This window comes from Babylonia areolata, chromosome 22 (genome assembly GCF_041734735.1).
Source record: "Babylonia areolata isolate BAREFJ2019XMU chromosome 22, ASM4173473v1, whole genome shotgun sequence".
Taxonomy (NCBI): domain Eukaryota; kingdom Metazoa; phylum Mollusca; class Gastropoda; order Neogastropoda; family Buccinidae; genus Babylonia; species Babylonia areolata.
In genome coordinates, this window is record NC_134897.1 from 37,327,632 (window position 1) to 37,340,131 (window position 12,500).

A 12,500-nucleotide genomic window follows, 5' to 3' on the forward strand; every position below is an offset into this window, starting at 1 on the left:
ACAAATACAAATAATTTCAACAATTACCCTGGCACTAGCAGGCAGACGCGGAGAGGGTAGCAGGTGCCCGGAGGACAATTCCAACTGTCGGGAGCGGTCAGTTCTGGCTGTGAGCGGCCACCGGGTCTGCTGATGAGGGCCGTCTGCGTCTGTGTCAGCCTCTGGAACTGGAAAAAAAACCCAGCAGTTTACAGTTACAGTTTCAGTTTCTGGTTTTCAGGGTTGTTTTTTTTTTTTTTTTTTTTTTTTTTTTTTTTTTTTTTTTTAATAGGTGTGTGTCAACGCGCGTGCGGCGGCGGGCTGATCCATATATTATGCCTAACTATATATATACATATATATATATACATATACATACATACACACACACACACACACACACACACACACACACGCACACACACACACACACACACAACACACAGAATGAGAGAGAGATAGAAAGAGAGAGGGAGATGGGGTGGAGGAGGGGTGGGGAGAGGAGAACAGGTTTCAGTTTCAGTTTCAGTGGCTCAAGGAGGCGTCACTGCGTTCGGACAAACCATATACGCTACACCACATCTGCCAAGCAGATGCCTGACCAGCAGCGTAACCCAACGCGCTTAGTCAGGCCTTGAGAAAAGTTGAGGAGAGCAGACTGGCGTAAGAAAAGGGGGTGGTGTTGGCGTGGGTCCCCGGGGAGGTGGTGGGAGGAGGGCGTGCGTGTATTTTTACAACCGGTGTAACTGCTACAGGTACGCCCAACTAATAACGGGGTGTCAAAATAGACCCACCGTTGAAGCACGGTTGATTAACTCTTTCCATACGAACGGCGAAAGAGACGACGTTAACAGCGTTTCACCCCACTTACCATCATCAAAATATTGCAAGCGGAAGGCTCTTATACTGAAGACGTGAATGTTTACAAAGAATACCACAATTCTGACGACGGAAGCTAGGTTGGGTCTTTCAGACACCCACTGGACATCCGAGGGGTCTGTGTAGAGGAGAAGAGAGGACTGGCCGTACTGAGTGAGTTAAACAAACAGGCCAAAAAAGTTGTTCAGTGAATGGCCTGACAATAAAGGAGTCAGTAATTTCTTCACGCCACTGAGGGAGAGAGACACGGAAAATGAGAAACACACACACACACACACACACACACACACACACACACACACACACACACACACACACACACACAACCAAACACACACACACACACACACACACACACACACACACACACACACACGCACGCACAGCACAGCTGAGAGTAGCTGGGAAATTGGGAACTGAGCGAGATTTTAATGAGCAGGTGTCTTGGATTTTGGGGGGGCGGGGGGGCGGGGGGGGGGGGGGGGTTTTGAGAGGGGGGCATTTTCAAACGATGCTTTCCTGACATTTCCCTAGAAATCTGCGATACCCAATATCTTTTTTTATTTTTTTTTTTTTATAATCTTTTTTCTTTTTCTTTTTTTTTTAATGAACTGAAAATCAGCCCCAACCGAAGTTTCCAAATTATCCAGTTTCCGATTCAAGGAGCAGTCAAAACGTTTGGAAGCATCATCAGTACAGACTACACCACATCTGCTTTGACCGATAAAAAAAAAACCCAAAAACCCCAAAAAAACAGGAGGGGGGGGGATGGAGGAAGGTGGGGGGGGGGGAGGGTGAATGGGTTTCTGAGATTGGCAAAAAAAAAAAAAAAAAACCCACCCAAAAAACCCCAACAAAGTTCTCCTGAGACCTTAGATGGAAAAAAAAAAAAAAAAAAATCTTTACATTCACAAAAATATCACCGCAGTTTTTTTGGTTTTTTTTGTTTTTTTTGGTGTTTTTTTTAAGCAATAAATGAAAGTTCATAAACTTCCAGCTTGAAAAAGGATACAAGTAAAGAATACTTTATATATATTTTTTAATCGCGTTAGCGTGCATGACACACACACACACACACACACACACACACACACACACACACACACACACACAGAGAGAGAGAGAGAGAGAGAGAGAAACAGACAAACAGACAGACAGAGAGAGAGAGAGAGAGAGAGAGAGAGAGAGAGAGAGAATGTAAACGACACAAATCTTCATTACGTTCTATCACCGGTGTCTCCATAGAAACAAGCAACTTGGGATGAAAAAAAAAAGAAAAAAAAAAAAAGCCACCATTATAGCCCACATCCTTTTTTTAAAAACGAAATTCGTTTCCGAAATCAATGCACCGTTTGCAAAAAACAAAAACAAAAAAACAAAACAACAGCAAAAAACAAACAAAACAAAATCTTAATTTACATTTGAAAAGAATCAAATCAATACACTCACTGACATCAAACTTGAAACAAAGTAAGCGGGCACATGCGTAACCTGCAATTAAATTACATAAGACGTAATGGATCGAAATGCCGTATGTGCGTGCAACAGAACTGCTCCAACAACAGCAAGAGCGGCACCCTCTTTCTTCTTCTTCTTCTTCTCTCTTTCCTCTTTCTGTCAGTCTCTGTCTCTCTCTCTCTCTCCTCTGTCTCTCTCTGTCTGTCTGTCTCTCTCTGTCTCTCCTCTGTCTGTCTCTGTCTCTCTTTCCTCTGTCTCTCCTCTGTCTGTCTCTGTCTCTCCTCTGTCTGTCTCTGTCTCTCCCTCCTCTCTGTCTGTCTCTCTTTCATCTGTCTGTCTCTCTCCCCTCTGTCTCTCTCTGTCTGTCTGTCTCTCTCTGGTCTCTGTCTCACCTCTGTCTGTCTCTGTCTCTCTCCCCTCTGCCTGTCTCTGTCTCTCTCCCCTCTGCCTGTCTCTGTCTCTCTCACCTATGTCTGTCTCTGTCTCTCCCCTCTCTGTCTGTCTCTGTCTCTCTCCCCTCTGTCTCTGTCTCTCTCTGTCTGTCTGTCTCTCTCTGGTCTCTGTCTCACCTCTGTCTGTCTCTGTCTCTCTCCTCTCTGTCTGTCTCTGTCTCTCCCTCTGTCTCTCTCTCTCTCTCTCCTGTCTGTCTCTGTCTCTCTCTCCTCTGTCTGTCTCTGTCTCTCTCCCCTCTGTCTGTCTCTGTCTCTCTCCCCTCTGTCTGTCTCTGTCTCTCTCCTCTCTGTCTGTCTCTGTCTCTCTCCCCTCTGCCTGTCTCTGTCTCTCTCACCTATGTCTGTCTCTGTCTCTCCCCTCTCTGTCTGTCTCTGTCTCTCTCCCCTCTCTCTCTCTCCTGTCTGTCTCTGTCTCTCTCTCCTCTGTCTGTCTCTGTCTCTCTCTCCTCTGTCTGTCTCTGTCTCTCTCATCTCTGTCTCTCTCCCCTCTCTCTATCTCTCTCCTGTCTGTCTCTGTCTCTCACCTCTGTCTGTCTCTGTCTCTCTCCCCTCTGTCTGTCTCTGTCTCTCTCACCTCTGTCTGTCTCTGTCTCTCTCCCCTCTGTCTCTCTCTCTCCCCTGTCTGTCTCTCTCTGGCCTCTGTCTGTCTCTCTCTCCCATGTCTGTCTCTGTCTCTCTCTCCCTCTCCCCCTGTCTCTGTCTCTCTCTCCCCTGTCTGTCTATGTCTCTCTCTCTCACCTCTGTCTCTGTCTCTCTCTCTCACCTCTGTCTGTCTGTCTGTCTCTCTCTTTCCCCTCTGTCCCTCTCTCTCTCTCTCTCTGTGCGTGTGCCCCTAACGACAGCTAGATTTAGGTCAACAGGGAGGGAGCGGCTTCATGTCATGGGCACAGTGGGTGTGTGTGGGGGATGACAATAAGGACTGTAATTAGAAAGGCCAACCGCCTGTAATTAGTTGTAAACGGTTCCACCAGTAACCTACTGCTGCTATTGCTGTTGCTGCTGTTGCTGTTGCTGCTGCTGCTGCTGTTGTTGTTACGCCCTGTAGTGGCTGTATCTTAGCGACTTTTTCAGTTAATTTTTTTTTTCGTCGGGTTTTTTTTTTTTTTTTTTTTTTTTTTCATTGTATTTTGTCGGTGTTTTTTTTTTTTTTGTTTTTCTTTTCTTCTTCATTTTATTTTGCCATTGAATTTCTTCACCCTGCAGTTTTTGTGCATTTTTTTTCTTTTTCTTTTTTTTCGTGTGTTTCTCTCTCTCTCTCTCTTTCATTTATGTGTGTGCTATTTGTAATAGATGTAGATTAGCAAGGACAGATTGGAAGAATAGGCAATGCCTAAAATCTTAATCCTTGAATAAAAACGTTTTGAGTTCTGAGTTCTCTCTCTCTCTCTCTCTCTCTCTCTCTCTCTCTCTCTCTCTCTCTCTCTCTCTTTTATTTTTTTAATTTATTTATTTATTTTTTTTATTATTCAGGAAACATAATTCATGATGTATGCACACATAAAGAGCAAAGCCTCAACACGTTAACAGCTTTATCATAGTTCTCAAACTTAATAATTATTGTGATGACTTATTATTCGTTTGATTTAGTTTGACTGCTGGTGAGCGTCACACAAAAATTAATGCAGTAATGTTGAAATTTGATATATATATATTTTTTTTTTCTCCGGTTGTTTGTAAACGAACAGTAACTGATAATCAGTTACTGATAGTTCCTGGCAGTTTCTGACAATAATTTAGTTACTGATAGTAGTAACTGACAGTTACTGATAATTACTGAAGCCATTTGATACTGATAAATGATTTCACTATTAATTCACCACTGTTTACAGATTTCGTTAGATTACGCTGCTGGTCAGGCGTCTGCTTTGCAGGTGTATTTGTATTTGTATTTCATTTTATCACAACAGATTTCTCTGTGTGAAATACGGTGCTGTTCTCCCCTGGGAGAGCGCGTCGCCATACTACAGCGCCACCCATTTTTTTGTATTTTTTCCTGCGTGCAGTTTTATTTGTTTTTCCTATCGAAGTGGATTTTTCTACAGAATTTTGCCAGGAACAACCCTTTTGTTGCCGTGGGTTCTTTTACGTGCGCTAAGTGCATGCTGCACACGGGACCTCGGTTTATCGTCTCATCCGAATGACTAAGCGTCCAGACCACCACTCAAGGTCTAGTGGAGGGGGAGAAAATATCGGCGGCTGAGCCGTGATTCGAACCAGCGCGCTCAGATTCTCTCTCGCTTCCTAGGCGGACGCGTTACCTCTAGGCCATCACTGTGGCGTATATGGATTTGCCCGAACGCAGTGACGCCTCCTTGGAAACTGAGCTGAAATGAATTACTGGTGTGACTGTTTCGTTCTTTGAGCAGCCTTCTTTTTTCTTTAGTAACGCTAATTCCCCTGCTCCTTTTTCCGCTTATTCTGACCTTTATTTATTTATTTATTATTTTTTTTAATTTGCTTGATCGTCTATTTTCCTTCTTTCGTTCTTTTTTCATTCTAACCAACACCCCTCATTATATATATATATATATATATATATATATATATATATATATATATATATATATATATATATACTCTTTTGTCCTATTTTAGTAGCTTTGTGACAAAATTTCAGATTTGTAAGCATGGATAAAGCTATGTGGAGTGATGGCCTGCGTCCGCCTAGGAAGCGAGAGAATCTGAGCGCGCTGGTTCGAATCACGACTCAGCCGCCGATATTTTCTCCCCCTCCACTAGACCTTGAGTGGTGGTCTGGACGCTAGTCAATCGGATGAGACGATAAACCAAGGTCCCGTATGCAGCATGCACTTAGCGCACGTAAAAGAACCCACGGAAACAAAAGGGTTGTTCCTGGCAAAATTCTATAGAAAAATCCACTTCGATAGGAAAAACAAACAAAACTGCGCGCAGGAAAAATACACACACACACACAAAACAACATGGGTGGCGCTGTAGTGTAGCGACGCGCTCTCCCAGGGGAGAGCAGCCCGAATTTCACACAGAGAAATCTGTTATGATAAAAAGAAATACAAATACAAAATAAAAATAATTTTTAAAAAAAGAAAGAAAATGAAGGTTCCGATCTAACGAGTAATCAAACCATCCTTCAATCAGTAAAGACAAACCAGAGTAACACGAACAATACGCAATGATCACAATATTAATAGTTACAGAGAACAATATTGTTTCGATAGGCCCAACTGATTTGAAAGTCAGTACGCACGGACTGGTTTTATTTTCTTCGACAGGACACGGCACATAAATAAATACCATGACAAATGAGTACTGATATTGTATAATGTTCGAGCGCCATTCATACATGTTTACAAGACAATTAAAAAAAGACAATACAGTTTCAGTTTCAGTTTCAGTAGCTCAAGGAGGCGTCACTGCGTTCGGACAAATCCATATACGCTACACCACATCTGCCAAGCAGATGCCTGACCAGCAGCGTAACCCAACGCGCTTAGTCAGGCCTTGAGAGAAAAAAAAAAGGTGAATAAATAATAGATAAGCTTACATAAATAAATAAATAAATAATAATTATAATATAAAAAGGTAGTAGTAATGATAATAATAATAAAATAATAATAATCAATAAACAATAGACAATACAAGAATACAAGAGTAAGCTCACTCATACAGTCACCATATTGTATCAGTGTGGTACATCGTTGGCTACCTAATAATGTGGAGTGATGGCCTGGAGGTAACGCGTCCGCCTAGGAAGCGAGAGAATCTGAGCGCGCTGGTTCGAATCACGGCTCAGCCGCCGATATTTTCTCCCCCTCCACTAGACCTTGAGTGGTGGTTTGGACGCTTAGTCATTCGGATGAGACGATAAACCGAGGTCCCGTGTGCAGCACACACTTAGCGCACGTAAAAGAACCCACGGCAACAAAAGGGTTGTTCCTGGCCAAATTCTGTAGAGAAATCCACTTCGATAGGAAAAAAACAAATAAAACTGCACGCAGGAAAAAAAAAAGAAAAAAAAAAAAAGGTGACGCTGTTGTGTAGCGACGCACTCTCCCTGGGGAGAGCAGCCCGAATTTCACACAGAGAAATCTGTTGTGGTAAAAAGAAATACAAATACAAATATGATGTAAACTCGTTCACGATTTCGTAAACCCCATACCACGCTTTCAAGAATCAAGAGTATTCAATCCTTTGACCCTTGTTGGAGCATGGAGGGTAATTATAAAGTAACAAGATTGGTATTGTACACCAAAGACTGAAATGTAGTCATTCAGACAAAATTAATGAAACTGGTGCTCAAAACCGATAAACAGCGATCATAATCATCATTTTGTAGGCCTTAATATTTCCCATTTTGATGAATTTCCCCCTGACTTTCAAACCACACCCTCCTCCTGGTTTTTTAACAAACTGGAAAAAAAAGTAAAAAAACTGATTTCGGATTCAAATATATCTTCGGAATGAATTTATAATGAAGATCTGCAAAATTTCTGGGTTATTCCACAATAAAATTAAAAAAAAAAAATCAAATCCGTCTCCAATCACATCCATATCGCAGTTACGACAAGTATAAAACTACGCAATTCACTGCTGGATATTGTAACGTCTATCAGTCTCAACAGGTAGATTTACTAATAATACTACTACTGCTACTGCCTGAAAAACCAACATACACACACACACACACACTCACACTCACAAGGGAGACTCCCAAAATCAACTCACCACGACTCCACAACCGCAGGGCAAGAAGGGAAAGAAAGAAAGAAGGATAGAAAGAAAGAAAGAGAACAGTTGGAGACCAACAAAACACACACACACACACACACACACACACACACACACACACACACACACACACACACACCGTGTAGTCCTTGCAGCCAGGATACCGGGATTACCTCTTAATAATTAATCGCTTAATCCGTTCGTCTCTCCGGATTAATGGATATCGACATCGGATCGTACCAGTGTCTGGGGGGGGGGGGGGGGGGGGGGGGGTCGCGACCTCTTACGTTTTGTGAAATGGGAACGATTGGTGAGGCCCTTTCCAGGGGGAAGTGCGTGCAATTAATAATCATTGTTGTTTGATTGACGTAGGCTGCATGCTTGGTAAAAAAAAGGGTGAGCGGGGCACAGAGAGAGAGAGAGAGAGAGAGAGAGAGAAACACTGAACATTGAAATGTTTAATGTCATTAGCTGTAAAGCTCTAGTGACATAGTAGGTACAAATCAAGAACAAAAATGGTGCAAAACAAATAAAAATGGAACAGAAAGGGGGGAAAAAAACAAAAACAAACATAATCAAAGTAAACTAAACTACTAAGGGCTAAGCGGCACTTTGGTATTTTGTCGTTTGAGAGAGAGAGAGAGAGAGCCCCCGCACCCCCCTCAATATTCCTTGTGACCCCGGTACACTTGGTAATAAAGACATATTCTATTCTATTCTATTCTATCATCATGATAATGATGATGATGATGATGATGATGATGAAACATATCTCGGCGCACTCCCCCTCCACTTCCTCCCCACCAACCTCCCTTTCTACGAAACGTAAGATTGTTGGCCCACCAAAACTGTTGACTAAATCCAAAGGTGGGTTTGCATGAGGTGATCATTGCAATACTACGTTTGCTTCGAGTAAAGAGTGTTCCCTAGTATATATTATTATATGGAATTCACCGTGGAGTTAGACACATTCTTAACGATAAGCACACTTCGTGCTGATAAGTTCGTTCGTCCATGCTGACTGGGAAATTTAGAAAATGTAGGTGGTACATATATATATATATATATATATATATATATATATAGAGAGAGAGAGAGAGAGAGAGAGAGAGAGAGAGATGTGTGTGTGTGTGTGTGTGTGTGTGTGTGTGTGTGTGTGTGTACTTAGACGTACAGAAGCCAAGCAGCTAGCCTCAGATCTTCATAGAGGATGTTGAATGCCTGTTCGGAAACAAAATTAGTAACAACGATTAAAGAAACTGCGTACGACAAAAATATAATAGTAAATACTGACACGTATAGGCCTTCCGGTCTTGAATTAACACAGAGAGAGAGAGAGAGAGAGAGAGAGGGGAGAGAGACAGAGAGACACAGAGAGAGAGAGAGAGAGAGAGAGACAGACAGACAGACAGACAGAGAGAGAATGATGGTGGGATGCCGCATAGGATCGAGGGTGGTGAGCTGTTGTTTTTGTTGTTGTTTTTTAAGCAGTTAATGTTTTCTTGTCGTTCGGTTGTAGCGTCTGGTACGGAACACTGACACACACCATAACAATGAAATAAAATAAAATAAAGACAGGAAAGGGGACAAAAGGAAGAGACAGAGAGAGCGAGAGAGAGAGCGAAAAAGAGAGAGCGAAAGAGAGAGAGTGAAACAGAGAGAGAGAGAGCGAAACGAGACAGAGAGAGCGAAAGAGAAAGATAGAGCGAAAGAGAGAGATAGAGAGAGCGAAAGAGAGAGAGAAAGAGAGAGAGAGAGAGAGCGAAAGGGGGGGGGGGGGGGGGGCAGAGAAAGGCAAATAACACAGTGTGACAGACAGAGAGTATAGTTGTTACTGCTGATTAATTTCAAAATATGCCAGAGTACACCACGCATTAAAAAACAAACAAACTTGACAGTCAATATAAAAGGGCTAATATATATATATATATATATTTTAATAGGATTTTTGACAATCACATAAATCGTGACTGTACACTGCATAAATCATTCTCACCATTCCACTTGCTTTATCCAGCTTAGGAAGTGTGTGTGTGTGTGTGTGTGTGTGTGTGTGTGTTTGTGCGCGTCTCTCTCTCTCTCTCTCTCTCTCTCTCTCTCTCTTTCTGTCTGTCTCTCTGTCTCTTCCCGTTACGGCGATCAGTACGATACCACCAGTGCGATCTCTGATTATATAAGAAACAACACGAGAACATTTCAAGTCAGCAGATGCCAGACAAGAGCAATACAAACAGTCATTCATTCTTTGTTAGAACTGTAAGAGACTGGAACCACCTGGAAGAAAAACATCGTAAGAGCACCAACTCTTGAGAATTTTAAAAGACTCATACATTTCAACAGTGAACCTGCTAAGCTGCGCATTCCCCCACCCCACCCCCCAACCCCCCCACCCCACCCCGTCGCGATAATGCCATAATCTTGGCGACAGCGATGTATTCAACAGATACAGATACACAAGATTGATTGCCTCAATAAAATACTCTTTGTGTGTGTGTGTGTGTGTGTGTGTGTGTGTGTGTGTGTGTGTGTGTGTGTGTAGCAAAATCTTTATGAAAGGGGTCAAAGGCACGGACATAATTATAAGTTCGTGGAGGTAAAGACGCAAATGGTTTTACGCTGCCACCGGGGCCCGGTGGTTTCATAATAATCATCCCTCGTGTCAAGGGCTTGAACATAGGAAGGCGCGGCGCCAAATCTTCCTCTTCCGCCGTTTTTTGAACCTACCCCAGCCGGGAACTCCGGCAATAACACCTGGGTGGATGGTGTGTTGGGGAAATCGGAAGCAAACCGCCTTTCCCTAAGGATTCAGCACTGTTCCGAAATGGAGCTTCGAGCCCTTTAACGTGGAGTGATGGCCTAGAGGTAATGCGTCCGCCTAGGAAGCGAGAGTATCTGAGCGCGCTGGTTCGAATGACGGCTCAGCCACCGATATTAAAAAAAAATGTCTCCCCCTCCACTAGACCTTGAATGGTGGTGGGCTGGACGCTAGTCATTCGGATGAGACGATAAACCAAGGTCCCGTGTGCAGCATGCACTTAGCGCACGTAACAGAACCCACGGCAACAAAAGGGTTTGTTCCTGGCAAAATTCTGTTGAAAAATCCACTTCGATAGGAAAAACAAATAAAACTACACGCAGGGGAAAAAAAGGGGTGGCGCTGTAGTTTAGCGACGCGCTCTCCCTGGGGAGAGCAGCCCGAATTTCACACAGAGAAATCTGTTGTGATAAAAAGAAATACAAATACAAATATAAATTATCATCACTGGTGAACACCGGAGTGACAGAAGTCCAATGTTCGCCTTTCCGAGTCTGCCATGGAGCCTTCTGATGGGGGTGTAGATAGGTGTGGAAGTGGAAACGATGTCTTACTGATGAATAAATGAACACCGGCAGGAGTTTGAACGGCAGGATGAGGGATGTGGTGGGGGGGGGGGAGAGGCAGTGTGTGTGTGTGTGTGTGTGTGTGTGTGTGTGTGTGTGTGTGTTGTGTGTGTGTGTGTGCGCGCGCGCGCGCGCGCGCGCGCGTCTCTCTCTCTCTCTCTCTCTCTCTCTCTGTGTCTCTCTGTTTCTCTTCCCGTTACCGTGGGCGGTCCATGCAGTCTTGTTATTTTGTAACAACTTCAGGAGACAAAAAAACAACAAAAACCACAACAACAAAAAAACGCACACTCTCGATCCACGGCTGGGGGTGGGTGTGGGGGGTTGGTAGGGGATGTATGTGTGTATGTCGAGGGTGGTGGGGTGGTGGGGGCGGGGGGGAGGGGGAGGTTAACAGCCTGCACAATCCCACACAATACCAAGACAAACCGAAACCACGACCCCCACGGACAATGCCACGTTCAACGCTGGGGGGGGGGGGGGGGGGGGTATGTTGGAACGTGAAGTGGCGAACGTCCTCTCAGCTGGCTAATGGCCGTTTTATTATCGAACCCTCTCCCGCTCATCGTGTGTGTGTGTGTGTGTGTGTGTGTGTGTGTGTGTGTGTGTGTGTGTGTTTGCAACGGAAAACTAAAAGCATGTCCACCAAAAAAAAAAAGCGCTCTTTGTTTGCGAGTCCATTTCGCTACAGACATGCACCGTTAACCGTTAACTGTTTATTGGGCACAGCGTGATCGGAAGGGGTCGAGAGAGAGAGAGAGACAGAGAGACAGAGACACACAGAGACACAGAGACACACAGAGACACAGAGACACACAGAGTGAGCATACACGAATCATGTGTTTATTGGCGAAGCGTGATCGGATGTGTTCTTGAGATACTGGAGAGAGAGAGAGAGAGAGCTAAGCATGCGTTTATTGTCTTTTTTATTAAAATTTTATTTATTTATTTATTTATTTATTATTGTTATTATTATTACTAACACAACTACTACTTTTCTATATTATAATTATTTATTTATTTATTTATGTACGCTTATAGCTGACTTCATCACGTTTTTGCGCCTTATACATATATTATTAGTAGAGGGTTTAGGTTTGTTGTTGTTGTTTGTAGTCTTTGTTTGTTTTTGTTGTTTTTTTCTCAAGGCCTGACTAAGCGCGTTGGGTTACGCTGCTGGTCAGGCATCTGCTTGGCAGATGTGGTGTAGCGTATATGGATTTGTCCGAACGCAGTGACGCCTCCTTGAGCTACTGAAAACTGAAAAACTTATTGGCAAAGCTTGAGTGGGTGTGTTTCTGAGAGACAGACTGACAGACACAGGGTCACACAGAGAGGCAGAGAAGGGGGGGGGGGAGAAGAGAGGGAGAGAGAGAGAGAGACAGAGGTGTGTGTGTGTGGGGGGGGGGGGGGGATTGCGCACGAAGGAGCGTTTCTTTGTTTTTTGTGTTGTTTTTTTTGTTCTTGTCGTTGGCTTAAGGACAGAGACGTGCGGAGAGAGAGAAAAGAGAGAGAGAGAGAGAGAGAGAGAGAGAGAGAGAGAGAGAGAGGGAGAGAGACAGACAGACAGACAGACAGACAGACAGAGAGAGGAATCGGGGGTGAGGAAGGATAGGTGTGTGAAAATGGTCAGGAAAGAAGCTTACG

At 43.7% G+C, this 12,500-nt stretch overlaps 1 protein-coding gene across 1 annotated transcript in view; it reads right to left on the bottom strand.

Annotated features, from left to right (window-relative positions):
• Positions 1 to 12,500, bottom strand: part of LOC143296951 (uncharacterized) — a 30,141-nt gene that overhangs the window by 15,324 nt on the left and 2,317 nt on the right. The window contains exon 2 of the mRNA XM_076608998.1: positions 28 to 167. The gene's annotated coding sequence lies outside the window, so the exon portion shown is untranslated. The remainder of the gene's footprint in view (positions 1 to 27; positions 168 to 12,500) is intronic.